The sequence below is a fragment of the Drosophila teissieri genome, unplaced genomic scaffold (assembly GCF_016746235.2).
Source record: "Drosophila teissieri strain GT53w unplaced genomic scaffold, Prin_Dtei_1.1 Segkk118_quiver_pilon_scaf, whole genome shotgun sequence".
In the NCBI taxonomy this organism is placed as follows: domain Eukaryota; kingdom Metazoa; phylum Arthropoda; class Insecta; order Diptera; family Drosophilidae; genus Drosophila; species Drosophila teissieri.
The window spans coordinates 1,890,471-1,911,576 of NW_025224987.1; the positions used below are offsets into that span (position 1 = coordinate 1,890,471).

At 41.6% G+C, this 21,106-nt stretch overlaps 1 protein-coding gene across 1 annotated transcript in view; it reads left to right on the top strand.

The window, feature by feature from the left end:
• The window catches only part of LOC122625484 (cholesterol 7-desaturase nvd), a 289,338-nt gene that overhangs the window by 174,501 nt on the left and 93,731 nt on the right, over positions 1-21,106 (top strand). The gene's annotated exons all lie outside the window — the stretch shown is intronic.

The following is a 21,106-nucleotide window of genomic DNA, read 5'->3' on the forward strand; positions in this document are numbered from 1 at the left end:
ATTCTAAGCACATAATTCATTTTCATGGAAATCACATATAAAGGTAATTTGTGTCCTGAACCATTTTCGTGGACAAGCAACAGCATTTATAAATATAATTTTGTTGGGTTACAAAGTTTTTAATCATTTTATTTCGTTACATACTAAAAACTTTCTTTAATTACATTGACGGGAACCAACAAAATTGAAATATATAATAAAAATATTAATAATCTGGTCACCAAAGAATCTTTGAAGCAAGGACTTGGCAAAACTCGGAGATCCTTTAAGCCCCGTTTTTTTAATTTTGAAAACCAACTAGAGGCAATATAAATATTAGTTAGTAAATTTCCCAAAAATGTATGCAAATGTAATCTTTTACTTTTGCAATGCGTATTTCCAATTAATTTTACCCGATACTCGTAGAGTATACTAGAAGCGACTCTAACGCCCACAAACCGCCAAAAACTGCCACGCCCACATTTGTGAAAAATATTTTGATATATTTTCATTTGGTTATTAGTCTCGTAAATTTTTATCTATGTCTTTTAAGTTTCTGTAGATTTCCCAACATTTTTTGTCACGCACACTCTAACGACCACAAACCGCCAAAAAACTGTCAATGTTGAAATTTCTGCTTCGCACTTTCACAAGCTGAGTAACGGGTATTTGATAGTCGGGTAACCCGACTATAGAATTCTCTCTGTTATACCAGTTACTCGTAGAGTAAAAGGGTATACTAAAATCGTTGAAAAGTTCCTGAATTTATTTAGGAATGCGAGACTCACGTAGAATCAGAACCTGATTCGGGCAGATTTTTTTCTTATTATGTTGGAACTACCGCAAGGAAAGGCTGAAATATCAGGATTGTGTATCTGAAAGAAGAGTATTCTGTTACGGTCGTGGAGCTGCGAATATTTACAAACCAAGTTGTCCAAAGGCGGCATGTCGCAATTCAGACAGAAGACTTCGAATGTCTTCAAGAGCCAAGCCACGATGACCAAAAAAAGTAGAAGATGCAACAAATGTTGCCCAACGCCCATTTCCCGACGAACAACAACTACTTGCTAGTCCTTTTATAATATTTGAAAGGATTCCAAAGAAGGTTCGGTGTATCAAGAGTCAGAGCGTCTGCTCTGTTAGAGTCACTTTATTAGAATGTTTCTTGTGCGCTCATCTTGGGGTGAGCTGACCCGTACATACAATACTTATTCTATATACATATAGATCCATATACATATTCATAAGCATGCAGAAGGCATGCATATACATATACATATGTATGCAGAAGGCATGCATATGTTATGTATAGCCTGACAACTTGAGCTGCAAAGTGCAAGCTCAGCATTCCCACGCTCCGCGATCGGCTTATGTATAAGCGTTAGATCGTATTACTTGAGCGCTGGAATACTTGTGTAATTTTTTGTGGTCTTTCGGGTACTTGAATGTTATGTTTATTATGACAAAGTGTCACAATGTTTTGAAGCTAAGTTGTAACCATTAATTTAGTATATTTATAGGGTAGATATGCTACACTTTGCTACATGAATAAATCCAAACGAAAGGCTCGAAACTCTAATCGAGTAAAATTATTCTGGCAGAATGTCAAGAACTGTGAAATGGGAGTAAATTATATAAACTCACTACCTGCAGGGCCAAAAGATCCTGGTCCGTTTTTGCCAATTCGATTGTTTAACCGTACAGTTTACGGTCAGACTCTGGCGCATCGATAAGTTGTGCAGAAGGTAACTTAGCTCTTGAGGTGGCCGCAGGGAACTATAAGGCCATTAACAGTAGTGCTACAACGGCAGACGGCCGATCACAGCGGATAGTAGGACATTTGCAAACAGAGGTGGAATACGGGACGAGAAAAAGTTGTTAAAAAAGTACATTGTACCGGCGGTTAAACAAGATTTGTATTTGTAAATTAATTTCTGGAAGCTTTGCGATTTACATCCCAAAAGTCTAATCATATTCGAGTTAGACGCAACTGAGGATGATTGCAAAGTCAAAGTAGATCAGCACAGATTGTCCGATATAGAGCTAAAGTTAAACTTACGAATTTTGTAAATTGTTTTTCATCGTTAAGCCAACGTCTCTTAAAGACCAACCTTATATCACATTCTATTGATGTAGGTATGGCTAAACCAATAAAACAACGCCATTTCCCTGTCTCAATAGGCCATGTATGCCGAAATTGACATGATGATACAACTAGGAGTGATAGAAGAGTCCAACAGTTCTTGGTCATCTCCAATCGTTATGGTAACGAAACCTGCTAGGGTTAGAATTTGTTTAGACTGTCGTAAGGTGAATAGCTTCACCGAAAAGGATGCATACCCTCTGCCTCAAATTAGTGACATTTTGGGTAAGTTGCCTAAGGCTGAATACATAACTAGTCTTGATCTGAAGGACACTTATTGGTAAGTACAACACAATGGCAACGCACAACATTATCGGCAGAGCCCACAGCGGCGGAGCCACAGCGACGCAACCAGCCGAGTCACGATCGTGCGATGCACATGGTAGCCAGCAAGCCGAAGCCCGACGCTGCCACGTGGTTTTCCACCTAGGGTCGGCCGAAGGCGACAACGCTCGTGCGGGCAGAGCGGTCGACGGCAGAACGGTCGGCGGCAGAGACGGGTTGCTGGACGAACCGCTGCCCGCCGATCGAGGAGTTGGAATTGGACCGCCGAGCTAAATGGATGCCCCCGCGGGACTCTACAATTTGTAAATACCAGTGTCCACGTGAACAGGAGTCGGACGTCGACCGCCCCGACTGGAAGATTACACAATATCAGGGCAGGGGACACCTGAGACTGCCTGTCTCTCAAATAAATATTTCTGTGGAGGATCCTGGGCTGGCTGAGTATATATCCTGGCCCGTGATTAGCATCCTTACACGTAGATAGAAATTCCGTGAACCTTAAATCAGCGGAATATACTGAACTTGTGCAGAAAATGAGGAAGAGGAATTTCCCTGGACTTAGTACCGATAGCGGTTATATTTATCGAAACACTGAGCATTTAACCGGAGAGAAGGCGCACGATGAATATGTCTGGAAACTGTGGGTAACTAAGAAATTGGTTCCTGAAATACTTTCTCGTGCTAATGATAGTTCGTTGCCTGCTTATGGTGGGTTACACAAGACCATTGAGAGAGTTAGGCGGTATTATTTCTGGCCTGAACGTGACAGGCGTTAAAGCCTATGTGAATGCTTGTGAGGTGTGCAAAACCACAAAAGCATCAAATCATCTGGGAGTCAAAGGTTTTTTCAACGATTATTTATGAACTTTCTTGGACCCAGATCCAGAGGTGGAAATATTGGGATTTTAATCGTTCTCGACCATTTTTCCAAATATGTATTTCTTAAACTGCCTGGTTTTCGGGCAACACATGATTACTTCTTGTTCTACATACTCTTTTTTGAGGAAGCTCAACTTATTGGTACCGATCCTTAAAATTTGAAAATTCGAAATAGTGCGGGAGAAAGCATGCCAACGGATGCTAGCGATGTTGGAATGTATACCCTAGCCAGATGTTAGGGGGGTGTTTGGGAACGAGACACCTTGTATGCGCGAACAAGTCACCCTTTATCTTTGTTTGCATTATCATTTGTCTGCAGCTTCAGCGCAGCTTAGCAGCGGAATCAATGTAAGCATCGCACCGCTGTAATTGTCCGCGAGCTTGCCCAGTACTTTTCCAAACTTCTAACTCCCTTCTAACTGTAACTTGTTTACGTCTTATGCTAGTTTAATCGTATGGCGTGAGTACAGCCAAAGCTTAAGTTAGTCACATTTTTGATCTGCAAGAAAACGTACGCATCGGTGTCGAACTAATTAATATTAAGTGTCTGAAATTAACCAATAAATCAAACTAAACAGTAACACTGGCGGGTTTATTTATGAACATAAAAAATTGGTCCTTCGAGAGCTGGATTACCGGAACTGCGTTTCTTTCGGGCATTTGATTTTGATTATTGGCCTTTTGGCAAACGGTGATCTATAGATTCCTACATCGTATAGAATCGTTTCCTTCTTTCGACCACCATGCGGAGTGTGATTCAACAACGGGGCTTCTGCAAAAGCCAAATTACTCGTGCGCATAATAATGCCTTAAAATTTGTTGATGACATTCATTCAGTGCAAACAATAGTTGTCCGCCTGGCGCAACTACAGGAAAATTATTTGCGGTTCGTACGGCTCTCGGAAGAGCTGTATGCATTTAAATCGGAAGTCGATTGGGAGAACCCTGACGAGGATTTTGACGCATATGAGGACAAACATTATGCTACACACGCTATTCTCAGCAATACTTTGGAGGAGTTGAGACGGGATGTCACCTCAAACAGTGTTGATGCCACATTTCAAGCCGCAGACACATCCCAGAGAAGTCATGTCGATTTTCAGTTCGAGCGAATTAAACTTCCGACTTTTTCTGGAAATTATGAGGACTGGAAACATTTTTCGGAAATGTTTATTGGATCGATTGCTTCCAATTCGAGCCTGACGGATTGCCAACGATTTCATTATTTAAAATCGTACCTTGCCGGAGACGCGCTTGCATTAGTTAAACATATTCCAGTTACTAATGACAACTATCGGGAAGCATGGGATCGGCTGGAACAGCGATATAACAAACAATCGCTAATTATTCGATCGTTCTTAAACAGTTTCATGAGCCTTCCGAGTGCTATAAATTCAAATATCGGCACAGTGCGGAAAATTGCCGATGGTGCAGACGAAGTTATTCGTGGTCTACGAGCTCTTAATTGCGAAGAGAGGGATCCCTGGCTAATTTTCATTTTACTTTCAAAATTAGATAGCGATATCCGCCAAGCCTGGGCTCAGTGCGCAGAATCCGAGGAAAAAGGTGTGACCATCAACCGATTCCTGAAATTTCTCACATCACGCTGCGATACGTTGGAGGCTTTTAACTTAACTCGATCAACCCAAGCTCGACGCGCAGCTACAACGCACCACGCAGACACGCATCCAAGACGGGAAGAGCCGAAGTGCACATCGTGCCAGCAGAATCACCAACTGTTTAAGTGTCCTCAATTCATCGCACTCGACATTGCATCTCGCCGAGACTTCCTCAAATCAAGAAAGCTCTGTTTCAATTGCCTCAGCCCGGCTCATATGGTGGGCAACTGTACATCGAGGCATACTTGTCGGATCTGCCGCCGCAAGCATCATCAGGTTCATGGCTCGTCGCAGCCAATTCAAAATGGCAACAACATTGACACAGCAAGTGTTGACAGCCGCGATCGACCAGCAGTCTCACATGCGGGATCTACAATTGGCCACAATCAACCGCTAGCTCGAGAAGGTCATCGCTTGGGAAGCGAGACTCCCGCGGAAAACTTTACGCATCATACTCTGGAGAATATTCCGGCGGCTGGTTCTCAGACTCTGTTGCCAACCATCCTTGCTGACGTCATCGACGCCTGGGGAAACACTACAACCTGCAGGCTGCTCCTGGACACTGGATCTACAATAACCTTGGCATCGGAATCATTTGTTCAGAGAATAGGCCATCAATCGCTTCTTCTCGCTGGAACGCAAATTTCGTCGATATCCAGAATTGAAGCAGCAGTACGAAGCTTTCCTGGACGACTACTTGCAACATGGACATATGGAACAACTGACCTCGGCTCAGGTTGAGGAGTCCCCAGACACCTGCTTCTATTTGCCGCACCACGCTGTCATCAAACTGGACAGTCTGACTACCAAATGTCGTGTAGTTTTTGATGGATCAGGAAAGGACAGCTCTGGAGTATCGCTCAATGACAGACTACATATTGGTCCACCGATTCAACGCGATCTTCTTGGCGTTTGTCTACGCTTCCGGCAGCACCAATATGTTTTATGCGCAGATGTCGAAAAGATGTTTCGAGGCATTAAAATCTTTAAGCCACACACCCATTTTCAGCGCATTGTTTGGCGCGAGACTGAGAATGAACCTCTGCTTCATTTTCGCCTGCTGACGGTTACCTACGGATTGGCACCGTCACCATTTCTGGCTGTTCGAGTTCTAAAGCAACTTGCCGACGATCATGGCCATGAATACCCTGCAGCAGCTCACGCTCTTCTGCACGATGCCTATGTGGACGATATCCCTACAGGCGCCAACACATTCGAGGAGCTTATGATTCTCAAGGACGAGCTTATAGCCCTCTTGGATAAGGGAAAATTCAAGCTACGCAAATGGAGTTCTAATAGTTGGCGTCTTCTGAAATCATTACCAGAGGAAGATAGATGTTTTGAACCTATCCAGCTCCTCAACAAATCAGCTGCGGATTCACCTGTCAAAGTTCTTGGTATCCAATGGAACCCTGGGAAGGACGTTCTGTATCTCAACCTAAAGGAATGCGATGCGACCATTTCTCCGACGAAAAGAGAACTCTTGTCTCAGCTATCAAGAATTTATGATCCGCTTGGACTGGTAGCGCCGGTCACTGTTCTACTCAAGCTAATCTTCCAAGAAAGCTGGACAAGTGTCCTGCAGTGGGACGACCCCATTCCTGAAAGTCTACGTACGCGCTGGAGAGCCTTAGTAGTGGATTTGCCAGCACTTACGCAATGCCAAGTACCACGGTATATTGCGTCACCATTTCGAGATGTTCAACTACACGGATTCGCCGACGCATCCTCGCACGCCTACGGTGCGGTAGTTTACGCTCGAGTTGCAGTTGGATGCAGCTTTCAAGTTACTCTGGTTGCCGCCAAAACACGGGTGGCCCCGATCAAGCCCGTATCAATTCCACGTTTGAAGCTAAACGCTGCGTTACTTCTATCTCGATCGTTTCTATTGTCAAAACTTCACTAACAATTCCTCTTTTCAGCACGAGCTGCTGGACAGATTCAGAAATTGTGCTACACTTGCTTTCAGCTCCCCCTCGACGGTGGAACACCTACGTCTGCAACCGAACTTCTGAGATATTGAGCGACTATCCCCGTAGCTGCTGGAACCATGTTCGCACGGAAGACAATCCTGCTGATTGTGCTTCCCGAGGACTTCATCCGTCAAAGCTTCTGGAGCATCGACTGTGGTGGAAAGGTCCGTCCTGGCTGGCCACACCCACCTCTGAGTGGCCACCTTCTACAAGCAAGTTCAGCGTATCTTCAAGTTTCGATGTCAACACCGAAGAACGAGCCATAAAGCCCACGATTCTACATAACTTTCCTGATGAAAGTATACACGAGTTACTCATCCACAAATTCTCAACCTGGACGCGTCTTATAAGGGTATCTAGCTACTGTCATCGCTTTATTCACACTCGTCGATCTCATCATAGGAATTCGGCACCATTCCTTACGTCTGAAGAGTTGCTGGACGCACAGCGCAGACTTATTCGACATGTGCAACAAAAATCCTTTGCCAGAGAATATGCGCAGCTAGAGAATCGACGCCAGCTTAACGCTAAATCGCATCTTATCCGGTTTTCTCCGTTTCTGGATGATTATGGAGTAATGCGAGTCGGTGGGAGAATCGAGCAATCTACACTCAACTACAACGCCAAGCACCCGATTCTGATACCTAAAGATACACCACTAGCTGGACTGCTGGTTCGACATTTTCATGTCTCCTATCTGCACACTGGAGTTGATGCAACGTTCACCAATCTTCGTCAGCAGTACCGGATTCTGGGAGCCCGCAATCTCGTCAGAAAGGCTGTCTTCCAATGCAAATCCTGTTTTCTTCAACGAAAGGGCACAAGCAACCAGATCATGGGAGAGCTACCAATTCCTCGAGTTCAAGCTAGCCGCTGCTTTCAACACACAGGGCTGGACTACGCTGGACCGATCGCAATCAAGGAATCAAAAGGAAGAACTCCACGCATCGGAAAGGCATTGTTTTCTATTTTCGTGTGCCTCAATACAAAGGCACTTCACATCGAGGTTGTTAGTGAGCTAACTACACAGGCTTTCATCGCAGCCTTTCAACGATTCATTGCCCGCCGAGCGAAGCCTACTGACCTGTATTCGAACAACGGAACTACATTTTATGGAGGCAAGCAAACTTTGGATGACATGAGACGTCTGGCCATTCAACAAGCCAAAGATGAGGAACTAGCAGGATTCTTTGCCAATGAAGGGATTTCTTGGCACTTTATACCCCCGTCTGCTCCCCATTTTGGAGGGATGTGGGAAGCTGGAGTTCGCTCAATTAAACTCCATATGAAACGGATACTTGGATCAAAGGCTTTAACGTTTGAGGAGCTCTCTACTGTCCTGACCCAAATTGAAGCTATCCTGAATTTACGCCCGCTGTGCCCAACTGGGGATAATTCTTTGGATCCACTGACGCCTGCTCATTTTTTGACTGGTTCTCCGTATACTGCATTGCCTGAACCCTGTCGTCTGTATATGCAAGTCAATCGATTGGAGAGGTGGAATCAGCTGCAAGCCATGGTTCAAGGCTTTTGGAAAAGGTGGCATATGGAATACCTGACATCTCTTCATGAGCGGATAAAGTGGCATCTGGAAACCGAGAATCTGAAGATCGACACACTGGTAGTACTCAAGGAGCCCAATCTACCGCCCTCTAAATGGATTCTTGGCCGCATCACCGCAGTGCACGCAGGAATCGACGACAAGGTCCGAGTCGTTACAGTGAAGACTGCTCACGGATTATACAAACGCCCAATTGCCAAAATCGCTGTACTGCCTCTCTGCTGAACAACCGTTCAGGGGGCCGGTATGTTTGGGAACAAGACACCCTGTATGCGCGAACAAGTCACCCTTTATCTTTGTTTACATTATCATTTGTCTGCAGCTTCAGCGGAGCTTATCAGCGGAATCAATGTAAGCATCGCACCGCTCTAATTGTCCGCGAGCTTGCCCAGTACTTTTCCAAACTTCTAACTCCCTTCTAACTGTAACTTGTTTACGTCTTATGCTAGTATAATCGTATGGCGTGAGTACAGCCAAAGCTTAAGTTAGTCACATTTTTGATCTGCAAGAAAACGTACGCATCGGTGTCGAACTAATTAATATTAAGTGTCTGAAATTAACCAATAAATCAAACTAAACAGTAACACTGGCGGGTTTATTTATGAACAGGGGGGTTTTAGGAGTGGAGACTGAAGAGCAGGGAAGTCAATTTTGGGCCAAGCTTTGGGGCGTATGAAATAACGCAAATGTATTTCAACTTTAAAGCAAGCAAACTTTTTCGGTATTTTTAAGCCGAGCTTGTGCATGTGCATAAAATTTGTGAGCCGGATTTTGTTTTGTATTTTTTTTTGCCCGAACAGAATTTAGGCCAAATATAACAGATAGCTCATAGCTGCGCTAGCAAAGAAATGCTGCTCTCCACAAGCCAAAAAAGAAAAAACAAACAAACAAAAACAACTAAACCCCAAATGTAAATTGGGGATATTATTGAGTAATAATTACAAGTCAAGTTATAAATCTAATAATGGCTTTCGTTGTAAACCCCAACTCAGAGGCCTATTTTGGAAATGTCTGACTATGTAATAAAACCGTTTTAGTGCGAGACGATCCACAGGGTAATCCTCCGAAATGAATGGTAGAAGTGGCTAAGGGCGTTTACAATATACCTCGAGGCCGAGGGTATTGTAACCGACAAGCAGAAGATGAATAAGCTACTACTCTTGGGGGAGTCCAGCTACAGTCACTTATATATTCTTTACCTAGTGCGCTGGTTGAGTAAACCGACGAAAATCTACAAAATCAAAAGATGTACATTCGGATCTTTAAAAGCGGAGATTGGGGACATATGCCTTTAAGATAAAATCATAGATGTGTGGGCACGTCTCGACCTCAAAAAAAGATTCCTGGCAAAGGAAAATTCACTAGAACAAGTGATCGAAGCGTGTCAGGTTGAGGAACAGATTTGCAAGGAACCACCAGCCCCAAAATAAAAGAAAACGATGAATACTGCTTTAAAGTTTCAATCGAGGATGACGAGGAGTTTATACAATGCCGAGTGGGCGGCCGTGAAATTCCCCTAATCAATGACTCAGGCTGCAAATTTAACTTAGCCGCATTGACTGGTCTCAGCTGTTAAGGGTGAAGCCATTGTCTTTAACGTAAGAACCCACTCGAAAAGGCAATTCCGAGCATATGCCTCTAATAAATTACTTATAGTAATTTGTATTTTCGAGGCCCCAAATTCCGTTGAGCCAGGTACCGAAGAGATTGATTTTACGTTATTGAAAATGGAAACAATTTTTTTTGGGCCAAGACACGGTCATCACGTTAAAAGTCGTCCGACTGGGAAGACAATTTAACCACATTAAAGAAATAGCGCCTGAAAAAACATCGAAGGTGAACTTTAAAACATTAAACCGGCCAGCAACCAGTGAGACGAGTTCCAGAAGCTTTCGAGCACAAGGTTATGGAAAAACTCACAGAAACCCTGTGTCGAGACATAACTGCATAAAGCAGTATCCAAGCGCTTGGATATCTAATCGTCCTTGGGTTTAAGGAGAACGCGGACATCCGCTCATGCGTCGACAACCGACAAAGCAATCGTACGGAAAACTATTTCTCAGCCGTGTTAAACGCATTTTTTACATCAAGCGCAATACTCCTTGCTGCCACCTAGCCATCGGTCTCCATCGAGAGCGGTCTTGGCCAGATCTCTTATAGCAGTGAGAGCGTCGAGAGTGCTTTTACCTTTCCGGAAACCATACTGGTGTCTTTGTAGGCCATCGGGGCTCTCAGCGATCACCTCGATACGCGTGTATATACTGCGTTCGAAGAGCTTTCCACGATGTTCAGCAGACAAAGTGGGCGGAAACTGCCTGCAGCGTTGGTTGGTCCCTTTCCTTTCTTCCCTGAAGATTTCTGGCTTAGCATTTGCGGCAGCCATAACTACGACACCTGGGATGCCATCGAGACCAGGGACTTTGTTGGGCTTTATTCTTTTTGCCGCTTCGATGACCTCACTTGCAGTGACACACGTAGAGTATCCTGATTTGGGAATAGCTCCTCCACGATGGTTGACAGTAGGACTGGGTCCTGTGGAGTACCACCTTCAGCGGCTTTCAGTTTATTACTAACCATTTTGTAGGCGATACCCCATGGGTCTTCGTCTACACTCGCCAGCAACTCTTTAAAAGCATTTGCCGTTTCTAAGCTCTGAACGTTTCGATCTGTACGCCTCGTGAAGTTCTGCGTGCTGAGGAAGTCCTCTGGCTCGTTGCGCCTGTCTCCTTGCCCTGAAGCATTCCGAGCGTAGCTGGTTGAGGGAGCCGTTCCACAAGTAGACCGGAGGTTTGCGTTTGCCATTTTTCTTCTTCAGCGGCATCGCCGCATCGCATGCAGCTTCCAGCATTTTCATGAGCGCCGCCACCATGGTTTCCGCCAGTCCATTTGTTGGCTTCATTTGCTCGAGGCTGAAGGCCAGCATGTCCTTGTCCAGCTTTCTGATGTCCCATGCTTGCCCAAGGGTACTCCTTGACTGTCGTTGTGTGATTCACGACGAGCGGGCGATAAATGTATTAGGGCATAATCGCTCAGAGTTACGTCCTCCTGAACCATCCAATTATCAGTGGAGGCTAGACTTCTGTTAACAAAGGTGACATCGATGAATGATGTACCTCTGACGTTGTTAAACGTCGGCTTGCCATCATCGTTCAACAGCACCAGATCCAGAGGTTAGATATCCGGCTTCCCCATTCTATTGCCAAGGCGTTGAAGTCACCTGCAATGACTACAGACTTGCGCCCTCTAGCGTGGTGTTTTAGATTGTCTAACAGTTCCTCGAAAAGGTAGGGACTGTCACTAGGCGGGACATGGCAGCTATATAGGTGGACACCCTTCACTTTAGCGTACGCAATGCCACGCATTGGCACAATTTCCTGGTCCTCTATGTAGAGGTTTCTGCAGCATATGACTGCCGCCTTTCGTGTAGAGTCGAAAAGCACTCCTGAATTTTCCACACCAGGGGCGTACGGTTCGCTTAGTAGCATGACGTCATCATTGTGCTCTATCGCTGTTTGGGACAGTATGTTATCTATCGCTGTTAGTTGTAGTCCTTTTGTTGTGCTCGCTTTGAAGGTAGGGCATGTAAAGCTACCTGTCGGGTGATTCCTGTCTACATCGCTGTGGCAGATCAGGCAATTCGGCGGATTGACACAGCCCTTCGCTTTGTGACCTCGTTCGCCGCACCAAAGGCTCCTTGCAGTTGAGTGCCCTGTGACCGTAACGGGTATCAGGTAGTCGGGGAACACGACTATAGCGTTCCATCTTGTTTACTTTGTTGATTTGATGTATATAACCTTTATTTTAAGCCTTTTTTTTAAGCCTAAGTCGAGCCTATCATATCTATTATACTACATATACTGTTACGTTGGGCTTATAAGCTTTTGTAGAGTGCACTCTACATTGTTATTTTTTTTTTTTAGAAAATAACTTCTTGTTCGCACTTCCACTACCTGAGGAAAGGGTATCAGATGGTCGGGAAGTCGACTTTAGCATTCTTTCTTATTTTAATTTGGAACTTTGTGTGGCTTGCATGCCAAATGGTTTACGTCGGCCAACTGATTATTATTAGTTGTATTTAATTACTGTATGTAAATATTTTGAGAAGTGAATTCCTGTTTGAATTTCTTGTTTTGGCATTAGTATATTCTGGTCTTTATCTGAAGTTATATTAATTAATTAAAGAAATCGTGATGTGGCTGGGGTTTTATTATTAGTTTATTACCAGTGTTTTACATTTAAGAAAGGTAAATTGGACAGTTCAAATTTTTAGTTCAATTATAAACCAATCTTCTGTTATTTTGAAATCTTAAAGCTTTTTAATACAATCAATTTTTACGTTTTCGACCATATAAAGTATATATTCTTGATCAGGATCAATAGTCGAGCCGATCTGGCCATGTCCGTCAGTCCGTATGAACGTCGATATCTCAGGAACTATAAAAGCTAGAAGGTAGAGATTAAGCATGCAGACTCCAGAGTCATGACCCATGTTGCCACGCCCTCTCTAACGCCCACCAATTGCCAAAAACTGTTAGTGTTGAATATCTCTTCGCACTTCCTCTAGCTGAGTAACGGGTATCAGATAGTCGAGGAACTCGACTATAGCGTTCTCTCTTGTTTATTTTTATTTATGCTTTAATTTTAGATTGTTTCTAGATCATCTGATCTGTTGGCACTGTCGGTTTCGGGGGCCGGCTTGAGCACTTGGCGTTGCCGGTATTATATGTATGTTGTACAAAGGCTACAGGGTTCCTCGCAGTCAGGAGGGCAGGTCTTCTTCACCAATATTTTAAATATGATGTGTGTGAATGCTATTAATTTTTCTCCTGTTATTTTATTATGATCTAGCTCATATTGCAATTTCTTTGCTGTAAACCATGTATTATGCGCTGTATTTGAATACAACATATATCCCACTAAAAAATGTTATATTAAAAACTTGGAAAATGCATACGGAACCCCCGTGATAACAATGTTATAGCAGGCGACTTTAACTGCTGACTTATACGACGAATAACCAACACGCATCACCACACCACAATAACGATTTACCCATCATATCTCTGAGCCTTGTCACTCACACCAAATAGAAAACCAACTAGGACCACTAAGAATGAGATAATTTTCTTATTTACTTTTTCTCCCAAATTCATTCAAACTTGACCTTGGATATTAGAAACTTTTAACACCACTTTTGGAGACATTACATAGCAAAAGATCATTAGGCAGCCAGGCAAGCCAAGTTTCTTCCAATATTATAAGATCCCATTTTCAATAATGGAAGAACTGTTCCGTGGTTGAACAAATGCCTTAAACATCTCGAAAAATGAAAATAAAAACAAACTATTAACCCAACTATGACCGAAAACATTATATAGTTTATAAAAAGCAGAGCATTATTACGAAAAGAACTGAAACCATCATAGCAAAGTTTACTCACAGCAGGAATCAATTCTTATTTTACTCCTTCACAGTTGTAGGCAAGCATATTGGCATTTTTAATAGTACAAATTAAAAATAATATACACAACATCAACTCCCTAAAGAATAAGCCCATCCCTTAAGAATACCCAAAAAGAATACATTGCCCAACTTTTTGTCTAGCACTGGTCGAAATTGGATACCGACTGTAACCTCACCCATTACTTTTTATACCCGTTACTCGTAGAGTAAAAGGGTATACTAGATTTGTTGAAAAGTAATGTATATAATGTATTAATATTCTTGATCAAGATCAATAACCGCGTCGATATGTCCGTCCGTATGAACGTCGATATCTCAGGAACTACAAAAGCTAGAAAGTTCAGATTAAGCATAAAGACTCCAGAGACATAGAAGCAGCGCAAGTTTGTCGATACATGTTGCCACGCCCACTCGGACGCCCACAAACCGCCCAAAACTGCCACGCCCACATTTTTTAAAAATGTTTTGATATTTTTTCATTTTTGTATTAGTATTGTAAATTTCTATCGATTTGCCAAAAAACTTTTTGCCACGCCCACTCTAACGCCCACAAACCGCCAAAAACTGTCAGTGTCGAAGACTCTCCTTCGCACTTCCACTAGCTGAGTAACGGGAATCAGATAGTCGGTGAACTCGGCTATAGCTTTCTCTTTTGTTTTGTTTCGTCCGGGTCCCACGGCCACACCTCCCGCCCAACCCAACCGACCGAGGGGCGCTGACGTGTATCGTACCACTCGATTTGCGAGAGGATAGCAGAGATAAAGGAAGCACTAAAGAAATATATAAATATAAGTAAGTTCTAATTATGTGTTAAATAAAATAGTAATCCTCGTTTGAAGAGCGGCAGGGAGTCAATATTAGAGATAATTTGATAAGTTATCTTTATTTTATTTTAATTTATTTATTTTAAATTAAGTTTGGCATCTAAATAGAAATTAAACATTTAAATAAGCATTAAACATTTCTTAAAAGTGTGGGCGTGGCAAAAAGTTATTTGCAAATCAATAAAAATTTATAAGACTAACAAAAATATGAAAAACTATCAAAACATTTTTTAAACGTGTGGGCGTGACAGGTGAATGGGCGTGAATGGCAGCTATATAGGTGGACACCCTTCACTTTAGCGTACGCAATGCCACGCATTGGCACAATTTCCTGGTCCTCTATGTAGACGTTTCTGCAGCATATGACTGCCGCCTTTCGTGTAGAGTCGAAAAGCACTCCTGAATTTTCCACACCAGGGGCGTACGGTTCGCTTAGTAGCATGACGTCATCATTGTGCTCTATCGCTGTTTGGGACAGTATGTTATCTATCGCTGTTAGTTGTAGTCCTTTTGTTGTGCTCGCTTTGAAGGTAGGGCATGTAAAGCTACCTGTCGGGTGATTCCTGTCTACATCGCTGTGGCAGATCAGGCAATTCGGCGGATTGACACAGCCCTTCGCTTTGTGACCTCGTTCGCCGCACCAAAGGCTCCTTGCAGTTGAGTGCCCTGTGACCGTAACGGGTATCAGGTAGTCGGGGAACACGACTATAGCGTTCCATCTTGTTTACTTTGTTGATTTGATGTATATAACCTTTATTTTAAGCCTTTTTTTTAAGCCTAAGTCGAGCCTATCATATCTATTATACTACATATACTGTTACGTTGGGCTTATAAGCTTTTGTAGAGTGCACTCTACATTGTTATTTTTTTTTTTAGAAAATAACTTCTTGTTCGCACTTCCACTACCTGAGGAACGGGTATCAGATGGTCGGGAAGTCGACTTTAGCATTCTTTCTTATTTTAATTTGGAACTTTGTGTGGCTTGCATGCCAAATGGTTTACGTCGGCCAACTGATTATTATTAGTTGTATTTAATTACTGTATGTAAATATTTTGAGAAGTGAATTCCTGTTTGAATTTCTTGTTTTGGCATTAGTATATTCTGGTCTTTATCTGAAGTTATATTAATTAATTAAAGAAATCGTGATGTGGCTGGGGTTTTATTATTAGTTTATTACCAGTGTTTTACATTTAAGAAAGGTAAATTGGACAGTTCAAATTTTTAGTTCAATTATAAACCAATCTTCTGTTATTTTGAAATCTGAAAGCTTTTTAATACAATCAATTTTTACGTTTTCGACCATATAAAGTATATATTCTTGATCAGGATCAATAGTCGAGCCGATCTGGCCATGTCCGTCAGTCCGTATGAACGTCGATATCTCAGGAACTATAAAAGCTAGAAGGTAGAGATTAAGCATGCAGACTCCAGAGTCATGACCCATGTTGCCACGCCCTCTCTAACGCCCACCAATTGCCAAAAACTGTTAGTGTTGAATATCTCTTCGCACTTCCTCTAGCTGAGTAACGGGTATCAGATAGTCGAGGAACTCGACTATAGCGTTCTCTCTTGTTTATTTTTATTTATGCTTTAATTTTAGATTGTTTCTAGATCATCTGATCTGTTGGCACTGTCGGTTTCGGGGGCCGGCTTGTTAATTTTTATTTATGCTTTAATCTTAGATTGTTTCTAGATGATCTGATCTGTTGGCACTGTCGGTTTCGGGGGCCAGCTTGAGCACTTGGCGTTGCCGGTATTATATGTATGTTGTACAAAGGCTACAGGGTTCCTCGCAGTCAGGAGGGCAGGTCTTCTTCACCAATATTTTAAATATGATGTGTGTGAATGCTATTAATTTTTCTCCTGTTATTTTATTATGATCTAGCTCATATTGCAATTTCTTTGCTGTAAACCATGTATTATGCGCTGTATTTGAATACAACATATATCCCACTAAAAAATGTTATATTAAAAACTTGGAAAATGCATACGGAACCCCCGTGATAACAATGTTATAGCAGGCGACTTTAACTGCTGACTTATACGACGAATAACCAACACGCATCACCACACCACAATAACGATTTACCCATCATATCTCTGAGCCTTGTCACTCACACCAAATAGAAAACCAACTAGGACCACTAAGAATGAGATAATTTTCTTATTTACTTTTTCTCCCAAATTCATTCAAACTTGACCTTGGATATTAGAAACTTTTAACACCACTTTTGGAGACATTACATAGCAAAAGATCATTAGGCAGCCAGGCAAGCCAAGTTTCTTCCAATATTATAAGATCCCATTTTCAATAATGGAAGAACTGTTCCGTGGTTGAACAAATGCCTTAAACATCTCGAAAAATGAAAATAAAAACAAACTATTAACCCAACTATGACCGAAAACATTATATAGTTTATAAAAAGCAGAGCATTATTACGAAAAGAACTGAAACCATCATAGCAAAGTTTACTCACAGCAGGAATCAATTCTTATTTTACTCCTTCACAGTAGTAGGCAAGCATATTGGCATTTTTAATAGTACAAATTAAAAATAATATACACAACATCAACTCCCTAAAGAATAAGCCCATCCCTTAAGAATACCCAAAAAGAATACATTGCCCAACTTTTTGTCTAGCACTGGTCGAAATTGGATACCGACTGTAACCTCACCCATTACTTTTTATACCCGTTACTCGTAGAGTAAAAGGGTATACTAGATTTGTTGAAAAGTAATGTATATAATGTATTAATATTCTTGATCAAGATCAATAACCGCGTCGATATGTCCGTCCGTATGAACGTCGATATCTCAGGAACTACAAAAGCTAGAAAGTTCAGATTAAGCATAAAGACTCCAGAGACATAGAAGCAGCGCAAGTTTGTCGATACATGTTGCCACGCCCACTCGGACGCCCACAAACCGCCCAAAACTGCCACGCCCACATTTTTTAAAAATGTTTTGATATTTTTTCATTTTTGTATTAGTATTGTAAATTTCTATCGATTTGCCAAAAAACTTTTTGCCACGCCCACTCTAACGCCCACAAACCGCCAAAAACTGTCAGTGTCGAAGACTCTCCTTCGCACTTCCACTAGCTGAGTAACGGGAATCAGATAGTCGGTGAACTCGGCTATAGCTTTCTCTTTTGTTTTGTTTCGTCCGGGTCCCACGGCCACACCTCCCGCCCAACCCAACCGACCGAGGGGCGCTGACGTGTATCGTACCACTCGATTTGCGAGAGGATAGCAGAGATAAAGGAAGCACTAAAGAAATATATAAATATAAGTAAGTTCTAATTATGTGTTAAATAAAATAGTAATCCTCGTTTGAAGAGCGGCAGGGAGTCAATATTAGAGATAATTTGATAAGTTATCTTTATTTTATTTTAATTTATTTATTTTAAATTAAGTTTGGCATCTAAATAGAAATTAAACATTTAAATAAGCATTAAACATTTCTTAAAAGTGTGGGCGTGGCAAAAAGTTATTTGCAAATCAATAAAAATTTATAAGACTAACAAAAATATGAAAAACTATCAAAACATTTTTTAAACGTGTGGGCGTGACAGGTGAATGGGCGTGAATGGCAGCTATATAGGTGGACACCCTTCACTTTAGCGTACGCAATGCCACGCATTGGCACAATTTCCTGGTCCTCTATGTAGACGTTTCTGCAGCATATGACTGCCGCCTTTCGTGTAGAGTCGAAAAGCACTCCTGAATTTTCCACACCAGGGGCGTACGGTTCGCTTAGTAGCATGACGTCATCATTGTGCTCTATCGCTGTTTGGGACAGTATGTTATCTATCGCTGTTAGTTGTAGTCCTTTTGTTGTGCTCGCTTTGAAGGTAGGGCATGTAAAGCTACCTGTCGGGTGATTCCTGTCTACATCGCTGTGGCAGATCAGGCAATTCGGCGGATTGACACAGCCCTTCGCTTTGTGACCTAGTTCGCCGCACCAAAGGCTCCTTGCAGTTGAGTGCCCTGTGACCATAACGGGTATCAGGTAGTCGGGGAACACGACTATAGTGTTCCATCTTGTTTACTTTGTTGATTTGATGTATATAACCTTTATTTTAAGCCTTTTTTTTAAGCCTAAGTCGAGCCTATCATATCTATTATACTACATATACTGTTACGTTGGGCTTATAAGCTTTTGTAGAGTGCACTCTAGATTGTTATTTTTTTTTTTTAGAAAATAACTTCTTGTTCGCACTTCCACTACCTGAGGAACGGGTATCAGATGGTCGGGAAGTCGACTTTAGCATTCTTTCTTATTTTAATTTGGAACTTTGTGTGGCTTGCATGCCAAATGGTTTACGTCGGCCAACTGATTATTATTAGTTGTATTTAATTACTGTATGTAAATATTTTGAGAAGTGAATTCCTGTTTGAATTTCTTGTTTTGGCATTAGTATATTCTGGTCTTTATCTGAAGTTATATTAATTAATTAAAGAAATCGTGATGTGGCTGGGGTTTTATTATTAGTTTATTACCAGTGTTTTACATTTAAGAAAGGTAAATTGGACAGTTCAAATTTTTAGTTCAATTATAAACCAATCTTCTGTTATTTTGAAATCTTAAAGCTTTTTAATACAATCAATTTTTACGTTTTCGACCATATAAAGTATATATTCTTGATCAGGATCAATAGTCGAGCCGATCTGGCCATGTCCGTCAGTCCGTATGAACGTCGATATCTCAGGAACTATAAAAGCTAGAAGGTAGAGATTAAGCATGCAGACTCCAGAGTCATGACCCATGTTGCCACGCCCTCTCTAACGCCCACCAATTGCCAAAAACTGTTAGTGTTGAATATCTCTTCGCACTTCCTCTAGCTGAGTAACGGGTATCAGATAGTCGAGGAACTCGACTATAGCGTTCTCTCTTGTTTATTTTTATTTATGCTTTAATTTTAGATTGTTTCTAGATCATCTGATCTGTTGGCACTGTCGGTTTCGGGGGCCGGCTTGTTAATTTTTATTTATGCTTTAATCTTAGATTGTTTCTAGATGATCTGATCTGTTGGCACTGTCGGTTTCGGGGGCCAGCTTGAGCACTTGGCGTTGCCGGTATTATATGTATGTTGTACAAAGGCTACAGGGTTCCTCGCAGTCAGGAGGGCAGGTCTTCTTCACCAATATTTTAAATATGATGTGTGTGAATGCTATTAATTTTTCTCCTGTTATTTTATTATGATCTAGCTCATATTGCAATTTCTTTGCTGTAAACCATGTATTATGCGCTGTATTTGAATACAACATATATCCCACTAAAAAATGTTATATTAAAAACTTGGAAAATGCATACGGAACCCCCGTGATAACAATGTTATAGCAGGCGACTTTAACTGCTGACTTATACGACGAATAACCAACACGCATCACCACACCACAATAACGATTTACCCATCATATCTCTGAGCCTTGTCACTCACACCAAATAGAAAACCAACTAGGACCACTAAGAATGAGATAATTTTCTTATTTACTTTTTCTCCCAAATTCATTCAAACTTGACCTTGGATATTAGAAACTTTTAACACCACTTTTGGAGACATTACATAGCAAAAGATCATTAGGCAGCCAGGCAAGCCAAGTTTCTTCCAATATTATAAGATCCCATTTTCAATAATGGAAGAACTGTTCCGTGGTTGAACAAATGCCTTAAACATCTCGAAAAATGAAAATAAAAACAAACTATTAACCCAACTATGACCGAAAACATTATATAGTTTATAAAAAGCAGAGCATTATTACGAAAAGAACTGAAACCATCATAGCAAAGTTTACTCACAGCAGGAATCAATTCTTATTTTACTCCTTCACAGTTGTAGGCAAGCATATTGGCATTTTTAATAGTACAAATTAAAAATAATATACACAACATCAACTCCCTAAAGAATAAGCCCATCCCTTAAGAATACCCAAAAAGAATACATTGCCCAACTTTTTGTCTAGCACTGGTCGAAATTGGATACCGACTGTAACCTCACCCATTACTTTTTATACCCGTTACTCGTAGAGTAAAAGGGTATACTAGATTTGTTGAAAAGTAATGTATATAATGTATTAATATTCTTGATCAAGATCAATAACCGCGTCGATATGTCCGTCCGTATGAACGTCGATATCTCAGGAACTACAAAAGCTAGAAAGTTCAGATTAAGCATAAAGACTCCAGAGACATAGAAGCAGCGCAAGTTTGTCGATACATGTTGCCACGCCCACTCGGACGCCCACAAACCGCCCAAAACTGCCACGCCCACATTTTTTAAAAATGTTTTGATATTTTTTCATTTTTGTATTAGTATTGTAAATTTCTATCGATTTGCCAAAAAACTTTTTGCCACGCCCACTCTAACGCCCACAA